Source organism: Triticum dicoccoides, chromosome 1A, assembly GCF_002162155.2.
Source record: "Triticum dicoccoides isolate Atlit2015 ecotype Zavitan chromosome 1A, WEW_v2.0, whole genome shotgun sequence".
In the NCBI taxonomy this organism is placed as follows: Eukaryota; Viridiplantae; Streptophyta; class Magnoliopsida; order Poales; family Poaceae; genus Triticum; species Triticum dicoccoides.
The window spans coordinates 569870410-569882992 of NC_041380.1; positions in this window are offsets into that span (position 1 = coordinate 569870410).

Below are 12583 nucleotides of genomic sequence, written 5' to 3' on the forward strand. Positions count from 1 at the left end.
CATTTTACCGAAAAAGGCTTTTGCCCCACTTTATATATAAATCAATGGTTTACATACAAGCTGCAAAACACCCGACACACACACACCAGAGGACCGGTGGAGGCTCATGTAGAGGGCGGCGGCGGTGTTGGTGGCCGGAGCGTTTCAGTGGGGAAGGAGCTGACTTCGGCGCACGGCCAGGCACTGTGTGGGCTCGTGAGTCCCCTTTCCCCTCTTTGATTCAATTCATTTTACCGAAAAAGGCTTTTGCCCCACTTTATATATAAAGCAATGATTGATATACAGGCTGCAAAACACCCGACAACACACACACCAGAGGCAGATACAAGGGAGCTGGCGAACAACAACAGTACTCCAAACACCCCAAAGCAAACAAGTAGGCAGAAGAGCATAGCTAAGGATCTAAAGAGCTCTCCACCGTGAATAGTCTTTGCGAGGAGACGAAACCGCAACTCGACGGAACTAGGGACTCCAAAGCGGTGCTTCCACAAAACAAACGACACTAAAGAGCCACCACCGCCTGATCCAGAGAATTGAGGTTTTCGCCCGGAGTAACACGAAGGACGCAGGGCCACTGCGATGGAGCCTTCAAAGAAGGGAACGACGCATGAACGCCGCCGCCATTGGTCTGGCCCGAGCCAGACGAGATTTTCACCCCGGCCACCACCCTCCGCCTCCGCCCAGGGTACGACCCTACATGAGAGCGCCGGCTGCAGCACCATCGAGAACGTCGAAGCCCGCCCCCATGCCGCCCACACGGCCATGACGACAAGCCCGTCCGTGCCCGAGCCATGAGCTCCGCCCACGAGCCCGCAACTCCCACCACCAAGGGCAACGCATCTAGACACTCCAAATACCATCAAAGGCACGAGCTTTGATCCAACTAGCAGATCCCTAGCACCATCGGAGCCCCCAATGACCGACCCGCCACGAACAACGGTCGGCGGCTAGGAGGCACGAGGCCAGGAAAAGGCTCCCGCCACCAAGGGCAATGCATCTAGACACTCCAAAGACCATCAAAGGCACGAGCTTTGATCCAATTAGCAGATCCCTAGCACCATCGGAGCCCCCAATGACCGACCTGCCGCGAACAACGGTCGGCGGCTAGGAGGCATGAGGCCAGGAAAAGGCGAGGGGGAGTGGAGCTCGTCCAGACCGGTGCACCCCTGTGTCGGTGACAGGTAGTCGGTCTACCCATCCCTCCAGCAGCCTCCCCTGCGTCATCCCTAACGCCCTACCACGGCCTCCGGCAAGAACCAAGCGAGGAAGAGGCGGCCACCCCTCCGTCGGCGAGGGCCGACCGCACCCTGTCGCTGAAGAAGTCCTCCAGAGGAGCGCCAATCACCACCACACCACCTGTGCCTCCACGCCCTGGCCAGGTCCAGCCGATGCCCCGTCACCCCATCGGAGTAGAGTGAACACCAGCTGCAGCACCACCACCTTAGAAGGACCACCCCTGCCGCCGCCAACCGCCACTACCAACCGGATCTGGACAGGGGCAGCCAGATACGCCGCCAGCACGCCCCCGAGCCTCCAGGTCCCACGAGCCGAGGTGGAGGTGGAGGAGAGGAGGCGGCGGCAATCCACCAGGATGCCAGGAGGAGGGAGGAAGCCAGAGCAGAGGCTGGCCCGATGCCCGATGCCACCGAGCAGGGCAGGCACCCCGCGACGTCCGCCACCTGTGCGCGGGAGGAAGCAGCCCCGCCATAGCCTGCGCCACGCGGCCTTTGCCTGGCGATGCCACCGGCGGCAGCGGTGGAGGGGGGAGTGAGTTGGGGGCGGCGGCGCTAGGGTTGCCTCCCGGGGGCGCCCGCGGGAGCGCCTTGGGAGGGGAGGGTGGGTCTGGCCTCATTCAATTCATTTTCGAGGAAGATCAGGCACCTCATTCCCGTCTGAGAGCCAAAAACCGGTTTTCCTTAGTGTCCAAGTGCAGCTGTGCGGGGCGATGAGGGAGAAATTGGTAGCCATCCAGCCCAACCTACCGACCATGGCAGGGGGGTGAATCAAATATGTCTGTCTTCGTGTGTTTGCTTTTTTTGGACAGTTTAAGTTCTGTTCCAGACTTCATGTGTTCTCATTCTTGTATTTAATTTTTGTTTATTAGTTTTGTCCTTTGGTCATTTCTGAGTTCCTTGCACTCTTCAATTTTGGAACTTCTTGATATTAGAAATGGGATTTGTTTATCATGGGAAGGGAAGGCCAGGCAGGCACTGCAAGTTCCACACTGCGTGCTCATGGTAGGATAGAAATGGGATTTGTTTTTGTAGGATGATTTATAGACGGGGGTTCGCTATGTGCGATCAGGAGGATAGTTACATCAAGCAAGTGTGCCAGGTAGCAGATGAGGACGCCGTCAGCGTGAGGGATGCACTGTCGCAGCACTTGATCGAAACTAGAGGTAAATTAACACAACTCTTAATGTATTTGTTTGAAATAATGCTTAACTATTTGTTTTCTTTTGTAATTCTCTCTTATTGAGTGTCTTTTCTCTGTTGGGTTATTCCACACCATGGTTGCAGAGGACCAAGAAGTAGTAGCATCCAGATCATCAGGAGATAAAAGCAAGGACCAACGACAAAAAGCAGATCGAGGAAAGGAAAAACTGCATTGACAGCTAAGCTAGGGAGATCAGATCATATTGTCCTCTTGATTGAATCAATCTGGTATTCTTTTCTCCCTCTGCTATTAATTGTGCTTCAAGGTGCAGTTCTCTTCTTAGTTGATTCCGTTGGTACGGCACTAATTAACAACAGTGGATATGTGTCAGTGATATGTTGAACTACTTGGGAAGAAACTAAGCTGGTGCCTATTAGCAACATGCAAAGCAAAACATTACCTGCTGATTGACTGGCTGTGTATATTGCTTTCACTGTTCGATCCTACATTCAATAGAGAATTGCATGATTTGGACAATTAAGTTAGCAGCGCTACGCTACTACTCCCTCCGTTCCAGAATAGATGACTCAACTTAATAAACCCAGCTCTAGTCTCATCTATTTTGGAACAGAGGGAGTATATACTACCTTGATACGCTTAATAAACCCAGCTCTAGTCTCATCTAGTCTAAATCTTGATGTAAGCAGGTGGAAGGGAGACATCCTCATCCTGCTGCTGCTCGGCCTGGTGGCGCGTGAATGCAGTAGGTTGCTGTTTTCTGGTGAAAAGACAAGTGTTGTGTAATTTATATTGTTGGCAACAAGCGCTTTTATGAGGTTGAGAGAAGGACCAGTAATGTAGCTGCATGGTGACTAAGACTACCATTTGTAGTTTATATTGTTTCAGTCGCTTGCTGTAATCTGAAGGAAGAATTGGTGAACATAGTGGCGGTGAGTTGTTTATGGACATGTGTTTGGGCAGGAGCCATATGTAGCAGTTGTAATGATGTGTTTGGCTGCGCCTACTCTGCTTAGAGAAGAGAAGAGAAGAGAAGAGCAGAGCAGAGTGTTGATATTTAGATAAGTAGTGATGCAAGAGGTTTTTCTTTTGGCAGAGCAGAGCAGAGTCTTGATATCTAGATGTCTGCCTTGCCTTTCAGTACTTGCCCTGGCCACCCTTTCTGAAAGAGTTTTTTTCTTTTGATTTTAGAACTCTAACGTGAATAATTAGATATCAATTAATTAACATGATCAAGCAATGAACAAGATGGAAAGCTATGGAATATCCCCCAGCAAGCAATGAACAAGATGGAAAGCTATGGAATATCCCCCAGCAAGCAATGAACAAGATCATGAAGGTAATTACCATGCTAACTGTAGCAAATATAGCTCTATGGCAATATCTCTGTTGCAGTGAAAAAATAATCTTATTTAATAAATGACATGCTTGTTTATTTTCTCTTTTGACAGTCAAATCCTGCTCTGTATGTGCTGTGGGAGAGAATAAGAAAGGGACTTCAGTTGTATTCATCTGAACCCACCGAGCCATATCTGTCTTCACAGAACTACGGTGCGGAGGGATGATCATCAATCAAATCATATGGTTTGTGGATGACACAAATGTCTATCAAGTTACCATTTCTTATTTTCAATCCAAGAACTGGTAAGTATTTCTGAAGGTTTCCTGTATGGGCAGGATAATCCCCAATTCAAGGAGATGAGATGCTAACAAGTCCAAGATGTTGCTGAAGCCTGTCAAGACAATGGTTACCGAACCGCATCATATCTGGCCATCAATCTTTGACTGATGAGCAGTGGCTCAAGATTGAATGTGCGCTCAGGGATCTCATTCTTTCTGATCATGCAAATAAAAACAATGTTAACACTTGTGCACTTACGCAATCTGAGATGAGATTCGTGGTATGATACTTGGTGCTGAAATAGCTCCGCGGTCACAGCAGAGGCAACAGATAGCTGAGATTGAGAAACAGGTATGTAAATCTTTTTATAACAGCCTTTCTCTATGCATAGTGATCGCACCAGTTTCCTCATTCTTGGATTTACTTGAATTTGCAGTCCCGAGAGACAAATCATGTAAGCAAATTAAGCTGCTGCCCTTACTCTAACTTTTCTGGCGTACAGAAGCCATTGGGTCTATCAGCGGCGAAGAAATGGGGGTTTTCTTGATCTCTGGGGCGATTGGGGGTTTTCTAGAGAAGTCGGCCGCCATACTTGGGCTATAAGGCTCGGCGATGTGCGGGAATAGAGGCATCGATGCTCGCATCGCACCGTTGCGGTGCCGACTCATGGCAATCGGTGAAAAATGGGCAGGGTGGATGCGCGCCGACGAGCGTTCTGGCGGGAACAAAACTAATCCAGTCCAGCCCTTGCCGCAACATGGAGTGATTTGACAAGTTGCGTGGGCTGACACTAGTTTTTATCCACCCATGTGCGATTTTGCAGCAGCGCACACAAGTTATTTGGTATTGACGTAAAACTCAATCGCACACAGGTTTGGCAGATCAATCGTGGCTGATGATTGAATACAACGCAAACAATTCGTATGGATGAATTGTGTGCAATGCATCGCCCATGGGTGCTTTAAATGAACCATGTCTAATAATTGGTTGATCGCACACAATTAATTTTCCCGAACTGTGTGTACCCAATGGCAAACAGTTTTTTAAAAAAATAAACATGTTTCACAAAAAAAAAAAGATAAGTGTGTGCGATGATTCCAGTTTCACACACGTTGGTTTATGGTGTGCCGTGTGTTCATCACACATGTTTATTCTTTATCATGTGCGAAGGTGGGGGCTTAATAGGACAGATCCACACTAGTGATAGTTCAGAGACCCCACCTATACATGTGCCCCTTCCAGCAACCCTAAGACCGTATCTCCCCGCACTAACTACCGTACCATACCCCCTATACTAGACCATATACCCTACTATCTTCTTGTATTGCTGCTAGGTGATACCTTGGATGAGGAAAACAATTGTAACTCGGTGGAAATCTACTAAATCCACAATGTGGAAACTTCCTAGGTACTGTACAACTTACTCACAGCAACCAGCCGGCGTCCTAGGTGTATATAAAAAATGTTCAATGTTTATAGAAGAAGTAGACATGAAAACATATATGTTTTACAAAATGTTAATCACGTATACAATTGTTCCTGGTGTATACAATTTTTTATAATGTGTATAGAAAATGTAGATATCAAAAAAATATAAATTGTCAAAAATGTTTATAGAAAAATTGTTCCTGGTGTATACAATTTTTTTATAATCTGCATAGAAAATGTAGATATCAAAAAATATAAATTATCAAAAATGTTAGTCACGTATTTAAAAAATGTACAATGTGTTTGAAAAATGTAGAAATAAAAAGGTACACGTTTTCAGTTTTTTGAAAAATGATAATCATGCATCTAAAAAATGTTAAATGTGTATCGAACAAAATGTTTTTGATGTACATGAAAAACGTATACAATTTTTTTACAATGTGTATGGAAATAAATAGACATAAAAAAGTTCTAAAATTTTGTAATCATGTATTTGGACAATGTTAAATGTGTATATAAAAAACTTTCCTGATGTATAGAAAAACGTAGAATATGTATACATAAAAAATATATGTTTAAATTTTTTTAATCATCTCTTTGAAATTTATTTAAATGTGCATATATAAAATGTTCCTGATGTATATAAAAAATGTTCAATGTTTATAGAAAAAGTAGGCATGAAAAAATATATGTTTTAAAACATGTTAGTCATGTTAATCATGTTTATATAAAATTGTTCCTGATGTATACAATTTTTTTACAATGTGTATGGAAAATGTAGATATCAAAAAATATATATTGTCAAAAATGTTATATAGAAATGTTTTTGATGTATGCGAAAATGTACAAATGTGTATGAGAAAATAGACGGAAAAAACAAATGCTGAAAAAATTTCTTAGTCATGTATTCATAAAATGTTCAAGCAGTTTACAAAAATGTTTATTAAAAAAATTCAACATGTAATAAATTTTTTTGATGACCATGTAGTTAAAAAATTGTTCATAACATGTTTTTTAAAGAAAAATACACATCGTGTATTTGAGAAATGTAGAGCACGCATCCAGAAAATGTTCCACGTGTACACCTAAAATGTACACTGTGTATACATAGGAAAAATGATGAAAAGCGACGAAGAAAAATGAGAACGCAAAGAATACAGAGAAAAAACCAGATAAAACAGAAGTATAATAAAAAAGAAAAACCAAGGAAGAAACAAAAGAAAACCACAGAAAACATGAAACCAAAGAATACCCATTGTAAAAAATAAAAAGAAGCAAGGAAAACACAGATGACCGAAAACCATAAAAGAAATAGAGAAAACCGAAAGAAAAAGGAAAAAAAAACCGAAGCGAACGCATCAAACTTTGCGAGCAAACGAACAGGCTGCCCCAATACTGTAGGGTGCAGGAAAAAGCTCTAGATGAGATGGTTGATACTCATCTCCGCATTGTGCTCACTATATTTGAAGTTTGCATTGAAGACTTTGCCGAGCGAGGCAAGGAACCTACTCTAATCATGTTGAACCCATATTTGCATTGCACACTTCGAATTATTTTCCATGCATAAAGTATTGTTTTACTAGTATTTCTATGCTAAGTAAGTTAGCCTAGTTAAGCTATGCCTTATCTGCTTGAATTGACACCCCCTTTCACATTCTTAATACCCCTCCTTTCTAACCCTCTTGGGAAATAAAGAAGCCATCCGAGGTACAAGAAACCTCAATCCCAAGGAAGTAGGAAATAACACCAAGACCAGATATAGAAACTATTCACTAAGACAAGTATTCACAAAGGCAATCCACTCAACGTCGTCGCCAGTGATGATCATGCATCGACATATAGCATAAGAGTTCGACCATGAGCTAAAGGTGCACATAAAGTGCAGGATCATGAGCACTCGCCAAAAACTAGCCGCGGTCACCACTAAGACAAAACGCTCAGACCAGACACGAGGGGCTTTCTCATGCAACTCACCATTAAGAAATGCATTCTTGGCATCAAGCTGAGAGACAGACCAATGGCAAACAAATATCACACTAAGAAGTGTGCGAAGAGTGGCCATATGTGCCACATGAGCAAATGTCTCATCGTAGTCATAGTCATGTTCCTGCTGAAAGCCACGGGTCATAAGACGAGTTTTGTAACGCTCAAGAACCATTAGACGCTAAACCTTTGTAGACCCACTTACAAGTTACACATGATGGGATAAAGCACGGAGGACCGAGGGGGGGGGGGGATGTGATCCCACATGTCATCATATGTTGTTGTTTGGGAAGAACACGACGACTCGATAAGAAGTCGTGTCTCGAGAAGAGCAGCATCAGAACACCCATAGCGGACAATAGGCGGAAGCGGGCGACCCCCTCTTTCCTTCTCCTATTGCCCCCGGGGTCGGCCCCCTTGCCCCCGGGGACACCCATAGCGGACAATCGTCGGTATCTCAATACCTAGTTCAATCTCGTTACCAGCAAGTCTCTTTACTCGTTCTGTAATACATCATCCCGCAACTAACTCATTAGTTACAATTCTTGCAAGGCTTATAGTGATGTGCATTACCGAGTGGGCCCAGAGATACCTCTCCGACAATCGGAGTGACAAATCCTAATCTCGAAATACGCCAACTCAACAAGTATCTTCGGAGACACCTATAGAGCACCTTTATAATCACCCAGTTATGTTGTGACGTTTGGTAGCACACAAAGTGTTCCTCTGGTAAACGGGAGTTGCATAATGTCATAGTCATAGGAACATGTATAAGTCATGAAGAAAGCAATAGCAACATACTAAACGATCAAGTGCTAAGCTAATGGAATGGGTCAGGTGAATCACATCATTATCCTAATGATGTGATCCCGTTAATCAAATGACAACTCATGTCTATGGCTAGGAAACATAACCATCTTTGATCAACGAGCTGGTCAAGTAGAGGCATACTAGTGACACTCTGTTTGTCTATGTATTCACTCATGTATCATGTTTCCGGTTAATACAATTCTAGCATGAATAATAAACATTTATCATGATATAAGGAAATAAATAATAACTTCATTATTGCCTCTAGGGCATATTTCCTTCAGTCTCTCACTTGCACTAGAGTCAATAATCTAGATTACACATTAATGATTCTAACACCCATGGAGCCTTGGTGCTGATCATGTTTTGCTCGTGGAAGAGGCTTAGTCAACGGGTCTGCAACATTCAGATCCGTATGTATCTTGCACATCACTATGTCTCCCACCCGGACTTGATCCCGGATGGAGTTGAAAAGTCTCTTGATGTGCTTGGTTCTCCTATGAAATCTGGATTCCGTTGCCAAGGCAATTGCACCAGTATTGTCACAAAAGATTTTCATTGGACCCGACGCACTAGGTATAACACCTAGATCAGATATGTACTCCTTCATTTGCTGCTTCCGAAGGAGCAATGTACTCCGCTTCACATATAGATCCCACCATGACGCTCTGTTTAGAACTGCTCCAACTGACAGCTCCACCGTTCAATATAAACACCTATCCGGTTGGTGATTTAGAATCGTCCAGATCAGTGTCAAAGCTTGCATCAATGTAACCATTTACGATGAGCTCTTTGTCACCTCCATAAACGAGAAACATATCCTTAGTCCTTTTCAGGTACTTCAGGATGTTCTTGACCGCTGTCCAGTGATCCACTCCTGGATTACTTTAGTACCTCCCTGCTAAACTAATAGCAAGGCACACATCAGGTATGGTACACAACATTGCATACATGATAAAGCCTATGGCTGAAGCATAGGGAACATCTTTCATTTTCTCTCTATCTTCTGCAGTGGTCGGGCATTGAGTCTTACTCAACTTCACACCTTGTAACACTGGCAAGAACCCTTTCTTTGCCTGATCCACTTTGAACTTCTTCAAAACTTTGTCAAGGTATGTGCTTTGTGAAAGTCCAATTCAGCGTCTTGATCTATCTCTATAGATGTTGATGCCCAATATGTAAGCAGCTTCACCGAGGTCTTTCATTGAACAACTCTTATTCAAGTATCCTTTTATGCTATCCAGAAATTCTATATCATTTCCAATCAACAATATGTCATCCACATATAATATTAGAAATGCTACAGAGCTCCCACCCACTTTCTTGTAAATACATGCTTCTCCAAAAGTCTGTATAAAACCATATGCTTTGATCATACTATCAAAACGTTTATTCCAACTCCGAGAGGCTTGCACCAGTCCATAAATGGATCGCTGGAGTTTGCACACTTTGTTAGCACCTTTTGGATCAATAAAACCTTCAGGTTGCATCATATACAACTCTTCTTCCAGAAATCCATTCAGGAATGCAGTCTTTACATCCATTTGCCAAATTTCATAATCATAAAATGCGCCAATAGCTAACATGATTAGGACGGACTTAAGCATCGCTACGGGTGAGAAGGTCTCATCGTAGTCAACTCCTTGAACTTGTCAAAAACCTTTCGCAACAAGTCGAGCTTTGTAGACAGTAACATTACCATCAGCGTCTGTCTTCTTCTTGAAGATCCATTTATTCTCGATGGCTTGCCGATCATCTGGCAAGTCAACCAAAGTCCACACTTTGTTCTCATACATGGATCCCATCTTAGATTTCATGGCCTCAAGCCATTTTGCAAAATCTGGGCTCTTCATCGCTTCCTATAGTTCGTAGGTTCATCATGGTCTAGCAACATGACCTCCAGAATAGGATTACCATACCACTCTGGTGCGGATCTTACTCTGGTTGACCTATGAGGTTCAGTACTAACTTGATCTGAAGTTTCATGATCATCATCATTAGCTTCCTCACTAATTGGTGTAGATGTCACACGAACCGGTTTTTGTGATGAACTACTTTCCAATAAGGGAGCAGGTACAGTTACCTCATCAAGTTCTACTTTCCTCCCACTCACTTCTTTCGAGAGAAAATCCTTCTCTAGAAAGGATCCATTCTTAGCAACAAAAGTCTTGCCTTCAGATCTGTGATAGAAGGTGTACCCAACTGTTTCTTTTGGGTATCCTATGAAGACACATTTTTCCGACTTGGGTTCGAGCTTATCAGGTTGAAGCTTTTTCACATAAGCATCGCAGCCCCAAACTTTAAGAAACGATAACTTTGGTTTCTTGCCAAACCATAGTTCATAAGGCGTCATCTCAACAGATTTAGATGGTGCCCTATTTAACGTAAATGCAGCCGTCTCTAAAGCATAACCCCAAAACGATAGCGGTAAATCAGTAAGAGATATCATAGATCGCACCATATCTAGTAAAGTACTACGACATTCGAACACACCATTACGCTGTGGTGTTCCGGGTGGCGTGAGTTGCGAAACTATTCCGCATTGTTACAAATGTAGACCAAACTCGTAACTCAAATATTCTCCTCCACGATCAGATCGTAGAAACTTTATTTTCTTGTTACGATGATTTTCCACTTCACTCTAAAATTCTTTGAACTTTTCAAATGTTTCAGACTTATGTTTCATTAAGTAGATATACCCATATCTGCTCAAATCATCTGTGAAGGTGAGAAAATAACGATACCCACCGCGAGCCTCAATATTCATCGGACCACATACATCAGTATGTATGATTTCCAACAAGTCTGTTGCTCGCTCCATTGTTCCGGAGAATGGTGTTTTAGTCATCTTGCCCATGAGGCATGGTTCGCAAGTACCAAGTGATTCATAATCAAGTGATTCCAAAAGTCCATAAGTATGGAGTTTCTTCATGCGCTTTACACCAATATGACCCAAACGGCAGTGCCACAAATAAGTTGTACTATCATTATCAACTCTGCATCTTTTGGCTTCAACATTATGAATATGTGTGTCACTACTATCGAGATTTAACACAAATAGACCACTCTTTAAGGGTGCATGACCATAAAAGATATTACTTATATAAATAGAACAACCATTATTCTCAGATTTAAATGAATAATCGTCTCGCATCAAACAAGATCCAGATATAATGTTCATGCTCAATGCTGGCACCAAATAACAATTATTCAGGTCTAAAACTAATCCCGAAGGTAGATGTAAAGGTAGCGTGCCGACGGTGATCACATCGACTTTGGAACCATTTCCCACACGCATCGTCACCTCATCCTTAGTCAGTCTTTGCTTAATTCGTAGTCCCTATTTCGAGTTGCAAATATTAGCAACAGAACCAATATCAAATACCCAGGTGCTACTGCGAGCTCTGGTAAGGTACACATCAATAACATGTATATCACATATACCTTTGTTCACCTTGCCATCCTTCTTATCCACCAAATACTTGGGGCAGTTCCGCTTCCAGACCAGTCTGTTTGCAGTAGAAGCACTTAGTCTTAGGCTTAGGTCCAGACTTGGGTTTCTTCTCCTGAGCAGCAACTTGTTTGTTGTTCTTCTTGAAGTTCCCCTTCTTCTCCCCTTTACCCTTTTTCTTGAAACTTGTGGTCTTGTTGACCATCAACACTTGATGCTCCTTCTTGATTTCTACCTCCGCTGCCTTTAGCATTGCGAAGAGCTCGAGAATTGTCTTATTCATCCCTTTAATATTATAGTTCATCACGAAGCTCTTGTAGCTTGGTGGTAGTGATTGAAGAACTCTGTCAATGACACTATCAACAGGAAGATTAACTCCCAGTTGAGTCAAGTGATTATGATACCCAGACATTTTGAGTATATGTTCACTAACAAAACTATTCTCCTCCATTTTGCAGCAATAGAACTTATTGGAGACTTCATATCTCTCTATCCGGGCATTTTCTTGAAATATTAACTTCAACTCCTGGAACATCTCATATGCTCCATGATGTTCAAAACGTCGTTGAAGTCCCGATTCTAAGCCGTAAAGCATGGCACACTGAACTATCATGTAGTCATCAGTTTTACTCTGCCAGACGTTCTTAACGTCATCAGCAGCATCAGCAGCAGGTCTGGCACCCAGCGGTGCTTCCAGCACGTAATTCTTCTGTGCAGCAATGAGGATATCCTCAAGTTACGGACCCAGTCCGTGTAATTGCTACCATCATCTTTCAACTTTTCTTTCTCAAGGAATGCATTAAAATTCAACGGAACAACAACACGGGCCATCTATCTACAATAACATAGACAAGCAAAATACTATCAGGTACTAAGTTCATGATAAATTTAAGTTC